The sequence below is a fragment of the Ranitomeya variabilis genome, chromosome 4 (genome assembly GCF_051348905.1).
Source record: "Ranitomeya variabilis isolate aRanVar5 chromosome 4, aRanVar5.hap1, whole genome shotgun sequence".
Taxonomy (NCBI): Eukaryota; Metazoa; Chordata; class Amphibia; order Anura; family Dendrobatidae; genus Ranitomeya; species Ranitomeya variabilis.
In genome coordinates this window covers 144,629,193-144,651,893 of record NC_135235.1, presented here as the reverse complement: position 1 = coordinate 144,651,893, position 22,701 = coordinate 144,629,193, and positions in this window count along the sequence as shown.

Here is a 22,701-nt window from a genome sequence, read left to right as displayed (position 1 = left end):
AATGTAAACTTTGCTGGCTCATTTTATTTTTCGTCATTACGTGTTAACTCATGTTTACTTCAATTTGCAGCTGTCTTGTGTATCTTTATCCACTTCTCTCCATAGCCAATTTTTGCTTTTGTGCTTTTGGTTTTTCCTACCCTTATTCCAAGAGCCATAACTGTTTTACTTTATTGTCATCATAGCCAATGCATTTTTTTTCCATCTGTACAGCTTGGTGTGATAAGTAATATATTGACAGGTACAGGTGCATGTCACAAAATTAGAATATCAACAAAAAGTTAATTTATTTCACTTCTTCAATACAAAAAGTGAAACTCATATATTAGATAGACTCATTACAAACAGAGTGACGTACTTCAAGTGTTTGTTTCTGTTAATGTTGCGAAATGTCATTCTCCAGCTGGACTAGGCACCTGTCCACACTGCCAAAAGTACCAAAACCTCGTTTAAAAACAACAGTATTACTGTGCTTGATTGGCCACCAAATTCACCTGACCTTAACCCCATAGAGAATCTATGGGGTAATGTCAAGAGGAAGATGAGAGACACCAGACCCAACAATGCAGACGAGCTGAAGGCTGCTATGAAAGCAACCTGGGCTTCTAAAACACCTTAGCATTGCCACAGGCTGATAGCCTCCTTGGCACGCAGCTTTGATGCAGTAACTGATGCCAAAGGCACCCCGACCAAGTATTGAGTGCATTTACTGAACATACATTTCAGTAGGACAACATTTCACATTTTAAAATCATTTTTTCAAGCTGATGTTATAAAGTATTCTAATTTATTGAGATAATGGCTTTTGGATTTTCACTGACTGTAAGCCATAATCATCAACATTAACAGAAATAAAAACTTGAAATAGATCAGTTTGTTTGTAATGACTCTGTATAATATAGGAATTTCAAAAACAGTTTATAGGAAATGCAAACTTTTTGGATTTAAAAACCACAATATTGGCAATTCAATTTTTATAATTTTTTTTTTCTTTAACGATTTTTACTTTATTTTTTATCTTCCTCAGAATACTTGAACCCGCAATTGTATAATTATTTTTACTAAAGCACAGGGTTATTCCAGTATATAGTATAAATCATTTTATCGTATAGCTCATTTTCAAAGGATGACCAAGCCCCTGGCAGTTGCAGTAAACCATCAGTTTCCCACAATCCTGTCACAGGGTTTTGATGGAAGCTGGTATGCACTAACATTGACAACCGCTCCATTTAAACACCACTGTTTAAACCAAAAGACTTAACAGCTATAGTGGGAGAATAGCTCCGGCTGCAGTTGATAAAGACAGATGCTGGTTATGTAGTAGGTACTGTATCTTCAGAGTATGAAAGGAGCTGAGCTCCTGACTCCTGAGAGCTCACCAAACACAATCACACAAGCAATCTCATACATAAAGTTAGGTCCAGAAATATTTGTACACAGACCGAGTATTCGTGATTTGGTATCTGCATGCCACAATTTTTATTTACAGTGAAACAACTGAGATGCAATTAAAGTTTAGACTTTCAGGTTTAATTAAAGAGACTAAACAAAAATATTCTGTTAAATGTTTAGGAATTGTAACCGTTTTTCTACAAACACTCCTCATTTCAGGGGCTTAAAAGTAATTGTATAAATTAGCTTTACCATAATTAAAATGTTCATTTGTACTATTTTCTAGAGACTTCTTTGCAGGTGATGACTGTCTGAAGTTTTGTAGCTGCGTTACCTCCTTTATGATGCTTTGCCAGGCATTTTGAGCTTTATCTTAAGCATGTGAAATACATGTTTGATGGGGTTGAGATCTGATGGATGACCCACTCAGCCATTTCAGAATATTCTACTTATTTTCCTTAAAAACGAAACACCTGAGTTACTTTCTTAGTAGGTGTCATTGTCTATCTGTAGAGATGAGAGAACTTGTTTGTAAAATGGTGGCCAATTTGAAATTCGGCACGAATGCAGCAAATTCGGGTTTGTATTCGCTTTCACAAACATTTTTATTCAAAGTTGTCAAAATTCGGTCACAGTTCGGTAAATCATTGTGTTTCCACTAATGATTTTGTTAATACTTTTGCTAGGATAGTGGTGCTGTATGATGAGCGGAGAGACAAGGGGATGTGCTTGATAAGGGAATGGGCTGTGGAGAGGTTAGAGGAACAGCACGTTCTTTTTTTTTTCTTTTCTTTCTCCTTAACTTTGAGTGTGTTGATTCTGGCAGCTAATCAGGGCTCAGAAACCATCCACAAAGTCATGACACAAGGTGTTCTGTGATTAGCCACCAAAGTCACATGTCTCTGGCCATATAAAAAGTGGACATCTTGTTTTGCTGGTGCTATTGTTTCAGTATCACAGTGCAGAGACGTCGCTCCTGCGCTAGTGCTGCTGCTGAAATTGAACTTGTCAGTTAAGTAGATAGGATCCTGTTTTGTGTGAAATCTATCTTCCAGCATCAAACTAGATGTGCAAAAACTATGTGGCAGTCTCAGTCAGTCCCATTTGCTACTACAAATCGCTTGAGATAAAACTGTGTTTCAGTGGCAAATCAGAAGGTCAGATTTCCACTTAAATTTGTTATGCCTTATATTGGGGTGCAGCCTGGAGGGTCAACTAGATACTCCAAATTGTTTGTGATAAAAATGTGTTTCAGTGGTAAATCAGATGGCCAGATATCCACTTAAAAATCGTTAGTGTGCCTGAACAACACACTGCTATTCCTATCTAAGAAAATAAATAGTGATTGTTCATTTAGTGACAGGTGACTGACAGATATTGACCTAAGGTTGTGAAACAGCAGGTTACAAGAGGGGAAGGCTACTTACAACACGAGTGGGAATAATCAAGATTGTGGTGGAAGGGGGAATTGGCTTGGTATTTGATGTGTACGTGAGCCAGGTGTTAATGTGATTGAAAGCTCAACTGAACAATCATTGTCTGTCCAAAGACCACTGACAACATCTGCTGCTGGCCCATTTGCTTGACATCAGTGCACCTTGTAGATGAGGCTCAGAAAGAGCATGTGCTCCAGTGGATGGCAAGCGCTGCATCAAGTGGCCCCTCATCCTCTACCTCTACCTTAACATCACACACAGTACAATACTCAGAGGTGGCACCCCAATCAACCTTGTTTTAACCCCCGGCATTAAAAATTTCCAAACACACAACTCAACTGTCTGTGGGGAACCACAAATGGTCCCTTCTGCAGAGCTGTTCACACATTGCATTCCATGGGCATCAGAGGTCTGCTCCAAAGAATCACTGAATCCAGAGAAGGAAAGCATCTGCAGACATGACCCAAACTTTTCTTGTTGAATTTGTGGCCGGACAAAGTAAGGTCCAAGCAGAATCCAGACCATCATCACCAGATGTTAGCCACCAGGGGTGGAGATGATCCTGTTTAGACTCAGATACCAGCGGCTCACGCGGACTGTACTGTGGTGTCAGGGCAGGAAGAGGAAGAGGGTGACTCTCAGGGTGAGGAGCTTGAGAACATTGAGGATGACAATGAGGTTGTAGATCCCACATGGTGTGAATCCAGGGGTAAGCAGCTGAGTAGCTCAGCAGAGGAGTAGAAGGAGGAAAAAAATGAGGAAGTTATGTTTCAGCTTCCCACACAGACACGGAGTGATGCAACTGCATCCTCAGCCCTAATTCTGGCTGTTGCCAGCACTGGTCGTGAGTGTGTAGTTCGCACGGAGGCAAGGGTTGCCGGGCCCTTTTTTGAGACCACATAGTATGATCCACCCCAAGTTATCTGTCAAATTTACAAAAAAAACTCATTACATGGAAAAATTGCAATAGGTTCACAACTACATGCATGAGCCGGCATATGCGTGATCAATATGCCATAGTGTGAGAATCTCACTGAGCTAAAATATGGACTAACGGGCCTCGCTAACTACCATCCATTCATTCAAACCTATCTGCTGCTTATACCTCCTCCATCACCATGCCAAATCTTCTCATACAAGTCTCCGGTAGTAAAAACTACTCGTTTATCCCCTAAGGTCAGGGTGAGTGAGAGCCCATCAGATGTTATGGAAGTAGACATAATTGCAGCTTTTGTGACACCTTGCACAACATATATTTCTCATTCCATCATAACATTTCCGACTGCACCTTACTCACAGTCCATCAGTTTGTCCTTCTCTCCATACTGCACCCGCTCTAAACAGAGCAGCCAGCCCTCAGTTCTGCAGTTGCGGTCAAGTAAAAGAATGCTTCTGTGGGCCATGAAAATGCTGCCTTTTTGCCTTGTGAATAAAGACGGATTCCACAAGGTTTATGGCCATCACAGTCCCTCAGTACCAGTTGCCCAATTGCCATTACTTCTCTAAGAAAATTTTGCCTGTGCTACACCCGCATGTCGCGAACTACATCACCCATTTCCTGAAAAAATCAATGTCTGCCAGAGTGTATTTCATCACTGACAACTGGATTGTGCAAACATGGGCATGGACGTTACATCTCACTTATTTGGTACTGGGTGACTCTGGTGGCTGTAATCAGAAGAAAACTTGGCACTCAAAATGAACCTTGGTGTGAAATGATATTTATTACATGTGCATCCATAAAGCAAAGAGTTGAATCTTTTCGGTCCTATCCAGATCTTCATCAGAACAATATACTGAAATGATGTTATATGCATATATCCTGTCAATATTGGTTCCAACAGGGTGTTCAAAAAGCCTGGATGCCGTGTGAGTTCCTGAGCATGTCATCACACATGGATGGTGACTGGATTCGCAGGAGGAAAAGCGCTGGTGGCTGTAGGGGCAGGTGGTCAAGGGGCTTATCCACAATTCTTTGAATCCCCAAGTCTTGCGGGACAATCCTTTGTATCTTATACTTCTTCCACTGCTTCTGGCTCCTCCACCTCCTCTAGGGCCTTCAACTATGCCCTCAACCTCTCCCTCAATAATATACACTGTCCAACAGTGCAGATAGAATTCCCCCACCTACGTACTGCGCATTCATGGCTCACCACAATCAGCCAGTGTTCAAGTCAATATGCCTTAGTAATTGCAGTCATACAGCTCAAGAATTGTGGATGGTTATCGAGGCTGAGTTGGAGCAATGGCTGTCTCCACTAAGCTTGTAGCCAGGGAAGTCCGTGTGCGATAACTGTTCAAACCTCGTGGTGGCTTTGCGCTGGGGCAACCTCATACACGTGCCTTGCATTGCTCTCATCCTTAACATGGTAGTACAGCAATTTATCTGCCACTATCCTGGCCTGGATGACCTGATGCAGAAAGCATGGTTGCTGTGTGCTCACTTTCGACAATCGCACCCCACAGGTCATTGACTTGCATCACTACAGATGTATTTCGCATACTGGTTGACTTGTGATGTTCTGACACTGTTTAATTCCTATCTGCACATGTTGCAGCAGTGATGAGTCCTGGTGCAGTATGTTATTTTGCATAGCCTAGGCCAATGCTTTTCAGACTTGGTGCAAATCACAGTTGCAGAGTGGGCACAAATGAAGGACCTCTGCATCCTTCTGCATAGTTTTGAAATAGCTTGTATGATAGCGCTGAAAATGCCATCATCAGTATCATTATTCCGGTCATCTACGTGGTGCTCACAGTCTGCGTGAGGAGGTGGAGGTCTCAGAGGAGAAGGTGGAAGCAGAGGTAGGTGCAGAAGGAATAACAATATCTCAAATTTAGAGACTGTCATCTCACAGGTGGGGGTATGGAAATAGTGCTGACTACTGGGTTGCCACTCATTCCGATCCACGGTATAAGAGTAAATTTAGCCAGATGCTTCCACCCCTGGAAAGGGATTTGCACATGCTGGAGTATCAAAACATGTTTGTAGACAATTTTAAGAGTGGTTTTCACAAATACAGCAGTAAGGCACACAGTGTGCATCCCAGTTCTAGAAATCCAACCATGGAAACAAGGCATCATCGCAAAAACATTAGCAGCAGCAGCAGTGAAAGTGGCATAAGCAATTTCTGTGTGTCGTTTCACACATTTTTTAGACCAGCCCGTTAACCAGCAGACCACAATACAAGACTGACATGTTGTGAATGACTGGAGAGGATGGTGCAGGAGTATCTGGAGCTCAGTATCAATGCCATCATGGGGGTTTGGACCCTTTAGCATTTTTGTCTTCAAAAATGTAAAAGTGGCTGAGCTCGCGTGTCATGCCTTGGAGGATTTGTCATGCCCAGCAGCCAGCGCTCTCAGAACTTGTCTTCAGCACTGCTGATGGTGTCCTGACAGATAAGCACTAGGGTTGAGTGAAACGGGTCGGCCATTTTCAGAAGTCGCCGACTTTTGGCAAAGTCGGGTTTCATGAAACCCGACCCGACCCCTGTGTGGGGTCGGCCATGAGGTCGGCGATCTTCTGAATCTGGTATCGGAATTCCGATACCGAGTTCCGATATGTTTGCGATATCGGAAATCGGTATCGGAATCCACATTTAAGTGTAAAATAAAGAATTAAAATAAAAAATATTGATATACTCACCTCTCCGACGCAGCCTGGACATCGCCGTTGGTAACCGGCATCTTCCGTTCCTAAGAATGGCGCTTGAAAGACCTTTCGATGACATCACGGCTTGTGATTGGTCGCGGCCGCCCACGTGACCGCTCAGCGACCAATCACAAAGCCGTGACGTAATTTTCAGGTCCTAAATTCCTCATTCTAGGAATTTAGGACATGAGAATTACGTCACGGCTTTTGATTGGTCGCTGAGCGGTCACGTGGGCCGCCGCGACCAATCACAAGCCATGACGTCATCAAAAGGTCCTTCACGCACTCATTCTTAAGAAGGAAGGCTGCCGGAAAGAAGCAGGGCGCGTCCGAGGGTGAGTATATACCTAATAGGAATATACTCACCCTCGGCTTCTTTCTGGCAGCATTCCTTCTTAAGAATGAGTGCGTGAAGGACCTTTCGATGACGTCACAACTTGTGATTGGTCGCGGCGGCCCACGTGACCGCTCAGCGACCAATCAAAAGCCGTGACGTAATTCTCATGTCCTAAATTCCTAGAATGAGGAATTTAGGACCTGAAAATTACGTCACGGCTTTGTGATTGGTCGCTGAGCGGTCACGTGGGCCGCCGCGACCAATCACAAGCCGTGACGTCATCGAAAGGTCTTTCAAGCGCCATTCTTAGGAACGGAAGATGCCGGTTACCAGCGGCGATGTCCAGGCTGCGTCGGAGAGGTGAGTATATCAATATTTTTTATTTTAATTCTTTATTTTACACTTAAATATGGATCCCAGGGCCTGAAGGAGAGTTTCCTCTCCTTCAGACCCTGGGAACCATAGAATCCCATTGCACTGCATTGGGTTTCGTGTTTCGGCCGACCCCGACCCCGACTTTTTTATAGGATCGGCCGATTTCACTCGACCCGACTTTTGAGAATGTCGGGTTTCGTGAAACCCGACCCGATCCTATAAAAATAAAAGTCCCTCAACCCTAATAAGCACATCTGACTTTCCCCTAAATGTTTAAAAGTTTAGCATCAAGCATCGATCTTGTGTCATTGCAGTCTGTGCCATAGTTCGGGTGTCTTCTGTGCCTGCTGTTGAAATGAGAAACTGTTTGAACGGTTTATTTTCCAGGATAGCTTGAGTGTGCATTATTCCTAGCACACACCTGGTACGGACAGCAGTTGGTCCTTACATGGTCCTCCAGTTATTCACTTTAGCCTTTTTGGATTTTTTGATTGTTTTTAATGTGTTTTGCCTTGCTTGTATATTTATATTTCAATAAATTAATCTTATTTTGTTCATACTTGTGATCCTCGCCACGTTGTACGCACTTTTCTTTTTCTCCCAGTTGTTTCTGTACCTACTGTTGATACTGCTGCTGGTGTTACAAACAATTTCTTGAAATGTGGAAAATTCAAGTTGGGTCTACATCTGGTGGATTGCCTGAGATGGAAGGTGTGTCACAGGCCTATTATACTACTTCTACCCTGTGGAAATTGATGCTACTTTAGTGGCATGTGATAATTATTTTTTAAATGTAGAGATTCCAAGTTGGTTCTACATCTGGTTGGTTGTGGTGGAAGGTGTGTCAGTGGCTTATTATACTGTTTCTACTCTGTTGAAATTGATGTCACTTTAGTGGTGTATGCCAATTATTTTTTGAAATGTGGATACTACAAGTTGGGTCTCCATCTGGTGAGTTAACTATAGCAGAAGGTGTGTCAGAGGTCTATTATACTGTTTTTATTCTGTGGAAATCATTGCCACTTTAGTAGGGTCTGAAAATTATTTTTTTAAATGTGGAGACTCCAAGTTGGGTCTCCATCTGGTGGGTTGCCTCTGTAATTATGGTTCCCAGACAGGCAGGCCTGTACTTACTTTCTGTCAACTACCTGTGTTACTTTAATTACATTTTTCTACCAATAGTACTGCATATAACTGATGTTTGTGCCATCTGAGTGTAGCTGGAATACAGAAAATAAAATTGGAGTTGTTGTATGAGGTATCAGGTCTCCCAACTTGATGCTAGCCGAGACCCTGTCACCTCATGCATGGCCCATGGCTGACTTCTGCTGTGCCATTTGCAAATTTCTACTGTGGGTCAATAGATGCCACCCTTCATGGTGTCTGCCCCTTATGTTAGATGTTTGGGTAGCTTTTTGACACCCCTTAATGTGTTGTGTATACGTTTGGCCTCCCATTTAATCTATTGACGTTCAGTACGTTCAGCGTACCAATACTTGAAAGGTTTGCTCATCTTTATCTATCTGTACTGTGAAATGTCATCCAATCAGCCTTGGTTGAGTCTGAGTCGAAAGCATTGTCCTGTACACTTCAGAATTTATCCTACTACTTTTGACTTCTGTCACATTAATAAACACTAGTGACCAAGTGTCATTGGAAGCTGTGAAGATCTGAGGTTGTGGGTTGTAATAATCACCTAGGCAAGTCAACGATGCAACTATTTTTTATTCTAACACTCTCGCTCCCCTCCACTCTATACTAAACTGTACTGCCTGACTAATCCACCTGTCCCCCGCTATTACCCAGCTCTGCCCTTGCCTATTGTGTCCTCACCCATCCCTTGTACATTGTGAGCCCTCGCAGGCAGGGTCATTGCTCTTTTTGTACCAGTCATGATTTGTATTGTTTAAGATGACTGTACTTGTTTCTTTTATGTATACCCCTTTTATCATGTAAAGTGCAATGGAATAAATGGTGCTATAATAATAATAATAATAATAATAATTTCATTTATCCATGGTTGTACAGCAAATCTAGGTAGATGGCAAAAATACAATGATCTCAGTCCACAAGATCCCTTCCTCAGTGCCGATAATCCCACTGCCCGGCACCAGGCAGTACTCACTGTCTCCCAACTTTTGGTTGGCCCACAGATTTTGTATCTCCTGCCATTATAGTCTGTATTGTTGGGGTGGTCTGCAAGTCAGACCCTCAGGGATATTGGATGGTTGCCAGATATGAGGATGGTTGAGCAATGATGGGACAGAGACAGAGGTGATCTGTTTCAGACGCCATAAAGTTTACTGGTTATGTGCAGTCAGTTTTATACACTTTTGAGTAGGCGTATACATTATGTTTGTGCGCGAATCAGCTGTTTATTACATATGAGATCATTATTAATTCATCAGGTGATCTATATATATAATTGTCCAAGGGGTACTTCCGTCTTTCTGTCCTCAACTTCCGTAACGGAAATCCCGCGTCGCTGATTGGTCTCCCCAGCTGTCTGTCATGGCTGCTGCGACCAATCAGCGACGGGTACAGTCCAATTAGTCCCTCCCTAATCCCCTGCAGTCTGTGCCCGGTGCCCGCACACTCCCCTCCGGTCACCGCTAACACAGGGTTAATGCCAGAGGTAATTAACCGCGTTATGCCGCGAGTAACGCACTCCGTTATCGCTGCTATTAACCCTGTGTGTCCCCAACTTTTTACTATTGATGCTGCTTATGCAGCATCAATAGTGAAAAGATGTAATGTTAAAAATAATTGAAAAACAAAAAACTTGCTATTCTCTCCCTCCGTAGTCCGCCGAGGCACGCGCGGCTCCCGCCATCTTCCGTTCCCAGAGATGCAATGCGAAATTACCCAGAAGACTTAATGGTCTCGCACATCAATATTAGTTCTAACAATTTTGATTAGCAAATGAGGCCTCCTGTCTGCACACATTATTAGTAGTGATGAGCGAATATACTTGTTACTCGAGATTTCCCGAGCACGCTCGGGTGAACTCAAAGTATTTTGATTAGCAAATGAGGCCTCCTGTCTGCACACATTATTAGTAGTGATGAGCGAATATACTTGTTACTCGAGATTTCCCGAGCACGCTCAGGTGAACTCAAAGTATTTTTTAGTGCTCGGAGATTTAGTTTTCATCGCCGCAGCTGAATGATTTACATCTGTTAGCCTGGTTGCTAGGGAATCCCCACATGTAATCAAGCTGGCTAATAGCTGTAAATCATTCAGCTGAGGCAAGGAAAACTTAATCTCTGAGCAGTCATGAATACTCGGAGATCAACCGAGCGTGCTAGGGAAATCTCGAGTAACGAGTATATCCGCTCATCACTAATTATTAGCCCTAATGATTTTGATTAGCAAATGGGTCCTCCTGGCTGCACCCCAATATTAGTCCTAAATATTTTGATTAGCAAATGAGTCCCTGGAGCAGCACAGTATTAGCTCAAATGATTTTGAGAAGGAAATGTGGACTCCTGCCTGCACAACATTATTAGCACAAACTAGTTAGATACTGGAAGGTCGATTTCTCACAAGACAGGATCCTATATAATTAATATGACAACTTGCAGCAGCAGGAGCAGAATCTCTATGCTGTTACACTGATAAAATGGCGCCAGCACAACAATAAGTCTGATTTTTATATGGAGAGGGACATGTGATTACAGCAGCCAATCACCAAAGCCCTTGTGTCATGATTGTGTCGATGGTTTCTGCTCCCTAATTGGCTGCTGGAATGTTCATTAAAAAACATTACACTCTGACCTATACATACCCCCTCCCTTCATAAAACACACCACCCCCCTCCTGCTCTTTATACAGAACCACTATCCTATTCAAAGTCCTATCAAAAGCAATTAATGGAAACAAGATCATTTACCGAACTGTGACTGAATTTTGTCGACTTTGAGGAAAAATGCTAAATGTGTTACATTCATGCCAAATTTGAGATTGGCGAATGTTTTCCACCTTGGAGCCGACAATCACATTCACTTCAAGTCATCGAGGATGAACTCGACATCTCATCAGATGACTCAGTAAACTAGGACATGTGAACGGGTTTCAAGAGGGACACGTGAGAGGTCATGGTGATATTCAGGTTAGTGGAAGGGACAGGTGATTCACCACTGGATTAACCTGCTCCTGGACTTTAAAAGGACCTAGATAACTGGGAACAAACTTAGTGGACTCTATGCACAGATTGATATTATGAGCTGAGAGCCACACCAAGTCGCCGGGAGTGAAGACAGGAGTGTGGTGGCGATCTGCATCAGCAGAGACTCTCATTCTCTCCTTAAAGGCCCTGATGGCATCCTGTGTGTGGTCCCAGATGTCATGAGCCTCCATAGCCCAGTCTACCACCCTAGAGTCGGAAGATGAGATGGGCATGGGAACGGGAACACGCGGATGCTGACCGTAATTAAGGAGAAAAGGAGTCTGCCCTGTTGAATCGGCGACCATATTGTTAAGAGCAAACTCTGCCAAGGCAGCAAAGATGCTTAATCATCATGCCTGGAAGAGACAAAGTGCCGTAGGTATGTGACCAGAGTCTGATTGGTCCTCCCCACCAACTCATTCCTCTCGGGATGGTATGCTGAAGAGAGATTAAGCTCAATACTGAGGAGACAACAGAGCTCTCTCCAGATCCGAGAAACAAACTGGGGACCCCAGTCACTGACTATCTTGTCATGTATGCCATGAAGATGAAAGACATGCTTCACAAAAAGCGCAGCCAAGGCGCGTGCTGACAGAACTCACGGAAGAGGAACTAAGTGTACCATCTTGGAGAAATGGTCAATGACTACCCAGATGACAGTATTGTTACGAGATTTGGGCAAACCCACAACAAAGTCCCTCCTGACTATCTTCCAGGGCCTATCTGCCACCAGCAAGGGATGTAACAAGCATGCGAGCCTCTGCCGGGATGGCAGATTCTTGGCACAGGAGAAGCATGCCAGGACATAGTCCCTAATGTCATGTGCCATTGGCAGCCACCAATATGACCTCGCCAAGAGCTCAGATATCCTTTTGGTCCCAAAGTATCCACCCAACCTAGACAAGTGAACCTCCGGCAGCAGATTTGGAGGTACCAGAGTCTTGCCCGGAGGCACCGACACAAGTAAAACCAGGGCTACCATTCGCAGACTCTCAGATGGGACAATAAGCTGAGGCTCGTCCTCCTCCTCAGAAGAGACAACAGAATGGGATAGAGCATTGGTGCTTACATTCTTCTCCCCAGACAGAAAATGAAGCGTGAAATTAAAACTGGAGAAGAATAAGGACCATCTGGCCTGGCAAGAATTCAACTGCTGTGCAGTCTTAAAGTACAGTAGATTTTTGTGGTCGGTGAAGACTTGGAAGAGGAAATGTGCCCCTTTTAAGAGGTGTCTCCACTCTGAGAAAGCCAGTTTCATGGCTAGTAACTCCCTATCCCCTCTGAAATAATTTCTCTCTGCTGGTGTGAAGGTCTTGGAAAAGAAAAAAACACAGATGTTTACGACCTTGAGCATCCTTCTGGTACAGGACTGCCCCAGCACCAATAGAAGGGGCATCCACCTCCAATAAGAAAGGTTTATATTCATCAATATGGTATAACATGGGAGCCCTAGCGAAATGAGACTTTACAGAGCTAAAGGCCTTGGAGACCTCCTCCGACCACAACTTGGGGTTAGCTCCTTTTTTGGTGAGGGCTACCAGCGGAGCTACTAGAGTAGAGACGTGCTGGATGAACTGGCCATAGTAATTAATGAACCCCATGAAGCACTGCACCACTTTCAGAGAGTGTGGCTCCTGCCAGATCATTACAGACTCTAGTTTGGCAGGATCCATGGCCAATCCCTTGGCCGAGATGATATAGCAAAGGAATGGCAAAGACTCCTGCTCAAACACACACTTCTCTAACTTAGAGAACAGGGACTTGGTGCAAAGGAGCTCAAATACTTTACAGACATCCTTTCGATGGGAATCGATATCTGGAGAATAAATAAGTATGTCATCCAGATAGATGACTTAGGCCGGGGTCAGACTTAATATATAAAAATACGGGGACATTTGTTATGGACCAAATATGCAGAAATGTTTCTTGAACAGTGATACGTAAGTCATCCGTAGGCACTGTGTAGCTGCGTATTTTGCGCATGTAAACCTCCGTATGTCATCCGTATGGCATCCGAAGAGCATTTTTTTCTCGCAACCTTGCAAAATGGACATTTAACTGTTTTGAGGCCTGAAATTAATTTCAATCATCAACCCTATTTATTGCCTCTACAACAGGTGGCAGCCTCCAATCTGGCCATTTTGTTGCTGTGCTTGTGTTGGTGTATTGGTGGTTTGCTGGCAACATGTCAGACCTACTTCATTTTACTTCAGCTGAGCGTGTCTTATACAACTGGGTTTTGTCACGCCGCTTTGGCCAGCCATACCCAGTGATAGTGGATCCGAGGAGGAGGAGATGAATGTGGGTCCATCCGCTTTTGAGGAAACGTGTCACTAAAAGCCATTTCCACCAGCTCTATGCATCTCTGCAGACACATCCCGACACGTTTTTCCAATATTGTCGCATGAGCCTTGCCACCTTTGATATTTTGTTGGAGACAGTGTGCCCTGGGATAATCTTTCAGGACACCAGGATGCGGAAATATATGCAGAGGAGCATCTTCTCCTTACTTTGTGGTATGTATTCCTCCTACTCACATACTCTTTATTGATGATGTGTCTCTAATAAATGTGTTATTTATTTATGCTTAGCAGCTGAGGTTAATTTATTATTAATATGTGTCAAAACTCTACTAATTAGTACTAAGAATATGTTATTAATGTTAAATTCACATAGTCAGTGTTAATTTTTCAAGGTACCGCTAGCCTGGCTTGTTAGTTCCACACAGTACTTGTAGTCTATAGGAATGTTCTAAATCATTCAAACATTTTAATTTTAGTTTTTTTCTGCTTTCAGCTTCCTGACAACTGGACTTTCACATGCTGCACTGCATCTTGAATTTTTGATTGGGAGGTTTACAATCTCAGGTATAGTCCAGTCTACCTGTTCTGAAATCTGGTGCAGACTACATCAACTGGTCATGCCTGTGCCCAAAATGGAAGATTGGTTGAGGATTGCCTGTGGTTTTGAGGAGCATTGCAAATTTCCAAATTGTATTGGAGCCCTTGATAGCAAACACACCCGTGTGCGTAAGACACAAAACTCAGGGTCCCAATTCTATAATTATAAACAATATTTTTTGGTAGTGTTGTTAGCTGTGGTTGACAGTCACTACAGGTTTATAATTGTAGACATTGGGGCCTTTGGGAGAACTGGAGACTCTAGAGTCTTCAATTCTTCCATTATGGGTCGGCAGCGGTGCAATAACCAGTTGGACCTACCACCACCACATCAGCTTCCAGGCTCCAATCAAGAATCTGTGCAGTATGTCCTTGTTGCAGGCTTTTTAGTTAACCGGGCATGTAATGAGGACATATCCCTGTCAAAACCTGGACCACGGCATAGGATATTTAACTTGCGTCTCTCACGCGCATGGTGACTGGTGGATTGCGCCTTTCGCATTCTTTGTGCCAAATGGCGGGTTCTCCTGTCAGCCATTCAGCTGAGTGAAGGCAACAAAAATGAGGTCACCAAAGCTTGTGTGTTCCTACATAACTTCACCCGACTTCATGAATGCTCCTCATCTGATGGTGCTGAAGGTGTGTTTGGCAATGTGCGTAGGCTTAGACCACATGTCATCCCTCAGTGTTGTCCGCTTTCAGGACTGAAAGTACGTGATATCTTGACTAATTATTTTGTGACACCTCATGATGCTACTCCCTGGCAAGAGCATGCTGTCTCTATGTTATAAGTTTCAATTTGCTGTGTATATAAATATCCTTTTTTCAGTTATATTGTTGTGTGTGTTCATTTTATTTATTTAATAGATTTTTTTAATTAAATTTGGTATGTTGTATTAATTATTGTAAGAAGAGACAAAAATTGGCTTCTTAACTTTTTTTATAACGCCAAAACAGAATTTTTAGAAAGCCAAACCATATTAAACTTATATGACTTTTGTGGCCATATATACCCATTTTTAAAATGTACTTAAACATAACAAGCAGAAAAACATCTTATTTTGCAACAGCAAAATCCAATAGAAAAACAAAATTAAAGATTTTGATAACTTAGTGGAGGTGATGGCGGCAGACCAGACTATCTCTCCGGCTGGCTTTTTTGGCCAAACTGTCCTTCACCCTGTGTGTTTGCATAATCTTGGCCTTGCTGTATGTTTTGGCCATGGTCAGATTGTGAGTAGCAAATTGACCATATTGAAATTGGAGATGAGACTCCTGGGGATTGTGGAACCCACGTGACTCATACTCCCCAATATGGCCATGTCTTCCAAACCCAAATTGGGACCAGCCTCCAACACTGGGTCTGTACAAGTGGCCATATTGGGCAGGTTGGTTATAGGATGCCATTTATGCCTGTTGTGGCCATGGTTGGTTTTGGGGGGGAATGGGTTGAGATGTAGGCACCCGTGGAGGAGGTGCATCAGATCCCTGTTGACCATGCACTTGTGGGTTTGTTTGAAGTCTCATCAGGTTACGGGGTGACAGCTTCCACCTTTCCAAGAATTCAAAGACCTTATATGGAGTATTGGGTGGTGTGCGTGCATCAATAAGTATCTGATTGCACCCTCTCACACGTAGCCTCACCTCATGGGGTAGGGGACAAAGGTACCGGGTCAGACTGCGGGAGTATGCCTCCTCACCCTCATCCTGGGCAGCCCTGGCCAGATAATTCAGAACGCCTGTATCAACATGCCTCCTGGTATCTGAGGCAGGGTTCTCTCCTTCGTCACCCACACCAGGCTGTGGGGAGGCCTCCAGAGGAACAGTAGGGCTGCTGCTATTTCCTGGATCTTCCAGGCTGAGAAGATGGGCCAGCTATCTCTTCATCTTCCCTTATCGGATCGATAATGGCCTCAGAATTCGACCCTTTGTCCCTCTCATTGAGGTTGGACTGAGTTCTGTTAAGAAAGTTTAAAAAAAAAAAATTATAAGACATATGACCATAAAATACATATGTGTAGTGTGATGTGATGTATGAGCTTACGGTACGAGATCCATACTGGGATGCAGAAAAGCAAGGCAATCATAATAAATGTACTTCCGCTTTGTTGGTGCGGAAGCACCCCTCCTGACCCGCTGCTGACGTTCCCGCCTATATTGATAGCGGATGCTGCACCAGCGTCTCATAACATCTTCCACTGCAATGACAGACAATAAAATAATGTATAAGGACATTGCACACAGTGGATCAACAAGCTTATTGAGATTTTACATAGTCATGTGGCCTAGTAAGCTGTATTTTTAAAACATAATGTTAATTAATAATAATATGATAAAAAACATCATACTAGGATTTAAGGGGATTGTGTGAAAACCTGTTATTTTGTGCATTTCATGATATTTTTAAAACATGAGTGAACTTACTTATTTGTTGCTGTCCCTCACGTGAACAGTCTGCAAAATCAGGAAAAAGTAGCCCACATATCCTCCTCCATGCCACCTCTTTTCTGGCCCAGTTTGAGTAGTGTGCATCCCTTTGATCCCATAGCTCTGGCCTTTCTTGGACCAGAACAAGAAGCATCTCCACATTGATTAAGGAAGACATGCTGCAGGACTCCATGGAGGCATTCTTCCGGGATATCTGAAGCATTTTTGAGCTAATTAGCATGTCTAAGCTTCCTGATAATGGCTTAGCCCACTTCCTCTCACCTGAAAAAGTCTTGCGTATTTCTCGTAAGTCACACATATGGTCCTTGTGTAATCCGTATTTTTCTCGCTCCCATAGACTTTCATTGGCATATTTTTTGTTGAATATGCTGACAGTTGCAGCATGCTGAGATTTTCTCAGCCTATAAAATATGGCCGAGAAATATACAGCTGATGGAAGCTGCCCCATAGAGATACATTGATCCGTGTGCAATGTTTTGTTTTTGCACTTCTCCCTCATCCTTAGTTCTTTCTAGTGTGATGCCGGCTTTAAGAGGTGGATAACATCTCTAGAAAGATGTCATTAACAAAGACTTGTAAGATGGCAGTAGCGCTACACAAGCCGAATGGCATCACCAGATTCTCGTAGTGACTGTCCTATGTGTTAAGTGCAGTGTTCCATTCATCTCCCTCACAAATCCGTACCAAATTATATGCGCCACTCAGATGTAACTAAGTAAATAACCTCGCTCCTAGTAGCCTATGAAAAAGCTCCGAGATGAGTGCTATAGGGTATTTATTCTTGATAGTAACGGCTTTCAGACCCCTGTAATCTATGCACAGACATAGTTCTCCATTCTTCTTCTGAACAAAGAAGAACCCAGCCCTGGCATGAGACATTGACTTCCTGATAAACCCTCTCGGCAGATTCTCTTTAATATATTGGGGCATTGCCTCGGTTTCTGGAAGGGATAGAGGATAAACACGTCCCCGGGGAGGCTCAGCACCTGGCAAGAGATCTATAGGATATTCATAGGGGCGGTGAGGTGGAAAAGTCTCTGCTGCCTTTTTGGAGAACACGTCTGCGTACTGCCAATAATGTTTTGGGAGAGGGGTTAGATCTGCGGTGACCTCTGACGTAGCAACCTGATCCTGAGCCCTCAAACATCTTCCCTTACATGACCCACTCCAAGCAAATATGCTCCCAGTAGAACAGTCAATATGAGGAGAGTGATAGCGCAACCAGGGTATCCCTAATATTACCTCATCAATACCCTTGGGAATGACCAACAACAAAATTATCTCCTGATGTTCTGGAGACATGACCAGAGAGAATGGAATGGTCTGATGTGTAATTTGTGATGGCAATGCCGACCCATTTACCACCCGGATGGTAACTGGTTTGGAGAGCATTACCAGGGGTATTGTGTGCCAATCAGCCAAGGCAGAGGACATAAAATTGCCCTCAGCCCCGTAGTCCACACAAATCTCTGCCGAACAGGTGGTCAAGCCAAAAGAAAGTGTCACCCTGAAGGTTAACTTAGAGGAAAATTCCGCTGTGTCTAGCGAGCCTCCTCCTACAGCCATTAGACTTGATTGTTTCCCTGCCGTTGGGCACACTAGTTGGCAAAATGACCAGCCTACAAACATGGTAGATCGGAGTGTACGAGCGGACCAAGACTTAGATCCTGCTCGAGAAACCTCCATTGGCATTCTGAGGTTCAGAAACCTGGGCCAGAAATTCCTGAGGCTTGGCCAAAATTTGTAGCCAGCCGAAACCTCTGCCAACACTGGACTCACTCCAACCCACGCTCTGAATGCTGAAGGTCAATGCGAGTGGATACCGATATCAATCTCTCCATTGTGGCCGAAATCTCCCTAGTGGTCAAAGAGCATCCTTTACATAGCCAGCCAGTCCTTTCCAAAATGACTTTATCTGGCCACTCCATCTCAGAAGCTAAAGTCCAGAAACGGATGGCAAAATGTCTTACCATGAAGGAGCCCTGAGCTAAAGCCAAAAATTGGAGCATGGTATCATGGGTGATGCAAGGTTCTAAATTGACCTGCTTCAAAGAGCTCAAAAAATGCAAGACACTCTGCATCACCAGATCATTGAACTCCCACAGTGTTGTAGCCCACTCCAGCACTCTGTCCGTCAACAGAGAGATCACAAATCCCACCTTAGCATGTTCAGATGGGAAATGTGATGCCAGGAGCTCCATATGAATAGCACACTGGTTCACAAATCCCCTATATGTTTTACTGTCACCTGAAAACTTATTGGGCAGAGGGAGACAAGAGAAACGGAACAGATGTGGCTGCGGACACAGGAGTCGCAGCTTCTGAGGCTGCCTGAGCCGCTCCCACGGTAACATCCACAGCTGCGGTCATGCACTCAAGAACAGACAACTTGCCCTCCAGCTGCTGGATGTACCACGGTAAACGCTGCTCATTCGTCATTGCTAACCAGACCCTGGCACTAAGATACTGTTAGGGTTGGCAGAATGCACTAAATAAAATATGACAGTAGAGTGCGTTCACCACCCGGGGTACACCATGCAGAGAAGGCAACCTGCAGCTAGAGTACAATGGCGAGACTAGCAGCGAGCAAAAGTGACTCGCACTGAGTTATTGTCACTCAGTGGAGAAGCACATGGCTGTGCAAATGGCACACAGTGACAGAAAAGAAACTCTGTAACAGGACTGTGTTTATTGGCATACAGCCACAGAGTGAATAAGGTGCTAAATGAGTACCCTGCTAGTGACACAGGTGTATGCAAGCCCCACTGGGGCAAGGGAATCGGTAGTGGACTCCAACACAGTGCGAGCATACACAAAACTCCTCTTCGGAGAAGCTGGAATTCTAAAGGCTCAATGCCTGCCCTTTACCCATACACACAATCTCCTCTCTGGAGGTGCCAGAATTCTAAAGACGCTAGGCCTACCCTGAGCACATTCAGCCGAGTCCACAGTACCATTAGATTTCTCACACACGCAAAACATAAATGATCTTAGTGCACCGATGGGCGTGCCAATGATCCTTTTATAGTTTTTGTCACTCTGACAGGGTCTTGCTCACTGGCCAATTCAGAGCCGGACCAGGACCTGAGCGTGTGACGGACGACCACCAACAAGAATTCGACCCATGAGCGTGCTCAGTAGAGCAAAACCTGGACTTAGTCTCAGGAGTGACTGCTCGCCGCTGATTTTTGCCAGTTACTATAGCTGAACCTGGAGAAGCAGCTGTAACCCAGAGCACAGTCCGAGTCTGAGCAAGATGCTGAGACCGATGTCTTTGCTCAGCAGCATTCACTGCAGTCGAAACTGAATTGTGGACCGCAGGAGAAGACAAAGCTTGGGATCCATCCTGTGCAGAGGAAGAATCCCAGCGCCAAACATATATGTTAACAAAAACTTTGTTTGATATTTTGAGAAAGTAGTTGGTCACTGTAAGGCTGCTTTCATTCTATTGCAGCTCAAATCACCTGTTAACCCTATTTATCGAGAAAAACTCTATATATCTTCTTGATTGACATTAATGTACACTCTGCACTCCATCTTGAGTGAAAAAAACAGAAATGTAGATATTTTTGCAAATTTAAGGATTACGGTGGCCACTGTGCTCGTAGGAACCTTGAGTAATGCAGAAATTCTGTTGTAACCTTGGCCAGATCTGTACCTTGCCAAAATTCTGTCTCTGAGCTCCTGGGCCAGTTCCTTTGACCTCATGATTCTCATTTGGTCTGACATGCACTGTGAGATGTGAGGTCTTTTATAGACAGGTGTGTGCCTTTCCAAATAAAGTCCTATCAGTTTAATTAAACACAGCTGGACTCCATTGAAGGAGTAGAACAATGTCAAGGAGGTTCACAAAGAAATGGAAAGCATGTGACTTAAATATGAATGTCTGAGCAAAGAGTCTGAATACTTATGACTAGGGTTGAGCGACTTTTCCTTTTTTGAGGTCGAGTCGGGTTTCACGAAACCCGACTTTCTCAAAAGTCGAGTCGAGTGAAATCGGCCGATCTTCTTGAAAAGTCGGGGTCGGGGATCGGCCGAAACATGAAACCCAATGCAAGGTAATGGAAAATCTATATATTTTTATATTTACTTCAGCGCGATATATGTGAAAAGCCGGTAATTCAATTGCCGGCTTTTCATTTCTCCTGCCTAAACCCGACATGATATGAGACATGGTTTACATACAGTAAACCATGTCATATCCCCCTTTTTTTTGCATATTCCACACTACTAATGTTAGTAGTGTGTATGTGCAAAATTTCGGCGCTGTAGCTATTAAATTTAAGGGTTAAATCGCGGAAAAAATTGGTGTGGGCTCCCGTGCAATTTTCTCCACCAGAGTGGTAAAGCCAGTGACTGAGGGCAGATATTAATAGCCTAGAGAGGGTCCATGGTTATTGGCCCCCCCTGGCTACAAACATCTGCCCCCAGCCACCCCAGAAAAGGCACATCTGGAAGATGCGCCTATTCTGGCACTTGGCCACTCTCTTCCCACTCCCGTGTAGCGGTGGGATATGGGGTAATGAAGGGTTAATGCCACCTTGCTATTGTAAGGTGACATTAAGCCAGATTAATAATGGAGAGGTGTCAATTATGACACCTATTCATTATTAATCCAATTGTATGAAATGGTTAAAAAAAACACACACAGAATATTGCAAAGTATTTTAATGAAATAAACACACCGGTTGTTGTAATATTTTATTGTTCTCTCAATCCACCTGAAGACCCTCGCTCTGTAACAAAGGAAACATAATAAACCAACAATATACATACCATCCGTAGATCTGTAACGTTCCACGAGGTAAATCCATCTGAAGGGGTTAAAATATTTTACAGTCAGGAGCTCTGCTAATGCAGCTGTGCTCGTGCCTGTAAACCCCAGGAATGAAGGTAATGTAGGTCAATGACCTATAGTTGCCTTCAGTCGCGGTGATGCGCCCTCTGCTGGATGTCCTCATATGACATCGAGCATGGGAAAAAGTCCCCAGGCTGCAGTCCATGAGGACATCCAGCAGAGGGCGCATCACCGCGACTGAAGGTAACTATAGGTCATTGACCTACATTACCTTCATTCCCCGGGGTTTACAGGCACGAGCACAGCTGCATTAGCAGAGCTCCTGCCTGTAAAATATTTTAACCCCTTCAGATGGATTTACCTCGTGGGACGTGACAGATCATCTGAAGGTATGTATATTGTTGGTTTATTATTTTGCAAAGCGAGGGTCTTCAGGTGGATTGAGATAGCAATAAAATATTAAAACAACCGGTGTGTTTATTTCATTAAAATAATTTTTAGTAATGTGTGTGTGTTTTTTTTAACCCTTTCATACAATTGGATTAATAATGGATAGGTGTCATAATTGACGCCTCTCCATTATTAATCTGGCTTAATGTCACCTTACAATAGCAAGGTGGCATTAACCCTTCATTACCCCATATCCCACCGCTACACGGGAATGGGAAGAGAGTGGCCAAGTGCCAGAATTGGCGCATTTTCCAGATGTGCCTTTTCTGAGGTGGCTGGGGGCAGATGTTTGTAGCCGGGGGGGGGCAATAACCATGGACCCTCTCTAGGCTATTAATATCTGCCCTCAGTCACTGGCTTTACCACTCTGGCGGAGAAAATTGCACGGGAGCCCACGCCAATTTTTTCCACGATTTAACCCTTAAATTTAATAGCTACAGCGCCGAAATTTTGTACATACACACTACTAACATTAGTAGTGTGGAATATGCAAAAAAAGGGGGATATGACATGGTTTACTGTATGTAAACCATGTCTCATATCATGTCGGGTTTAGGCAGGAAAATTAAAAGCCAGCAATTGAATTACCGGCTTTTCACATATATCGCGCTGAAGTAAATATAAATATAAATATATATATATATATGTCTCAATGATATATATATATATATTGGAGCGAAGATCGCCGATGGCCGACCCGATCCCACAGTGAGATCGGGTCGGGTTTCACGAAACCCGACTT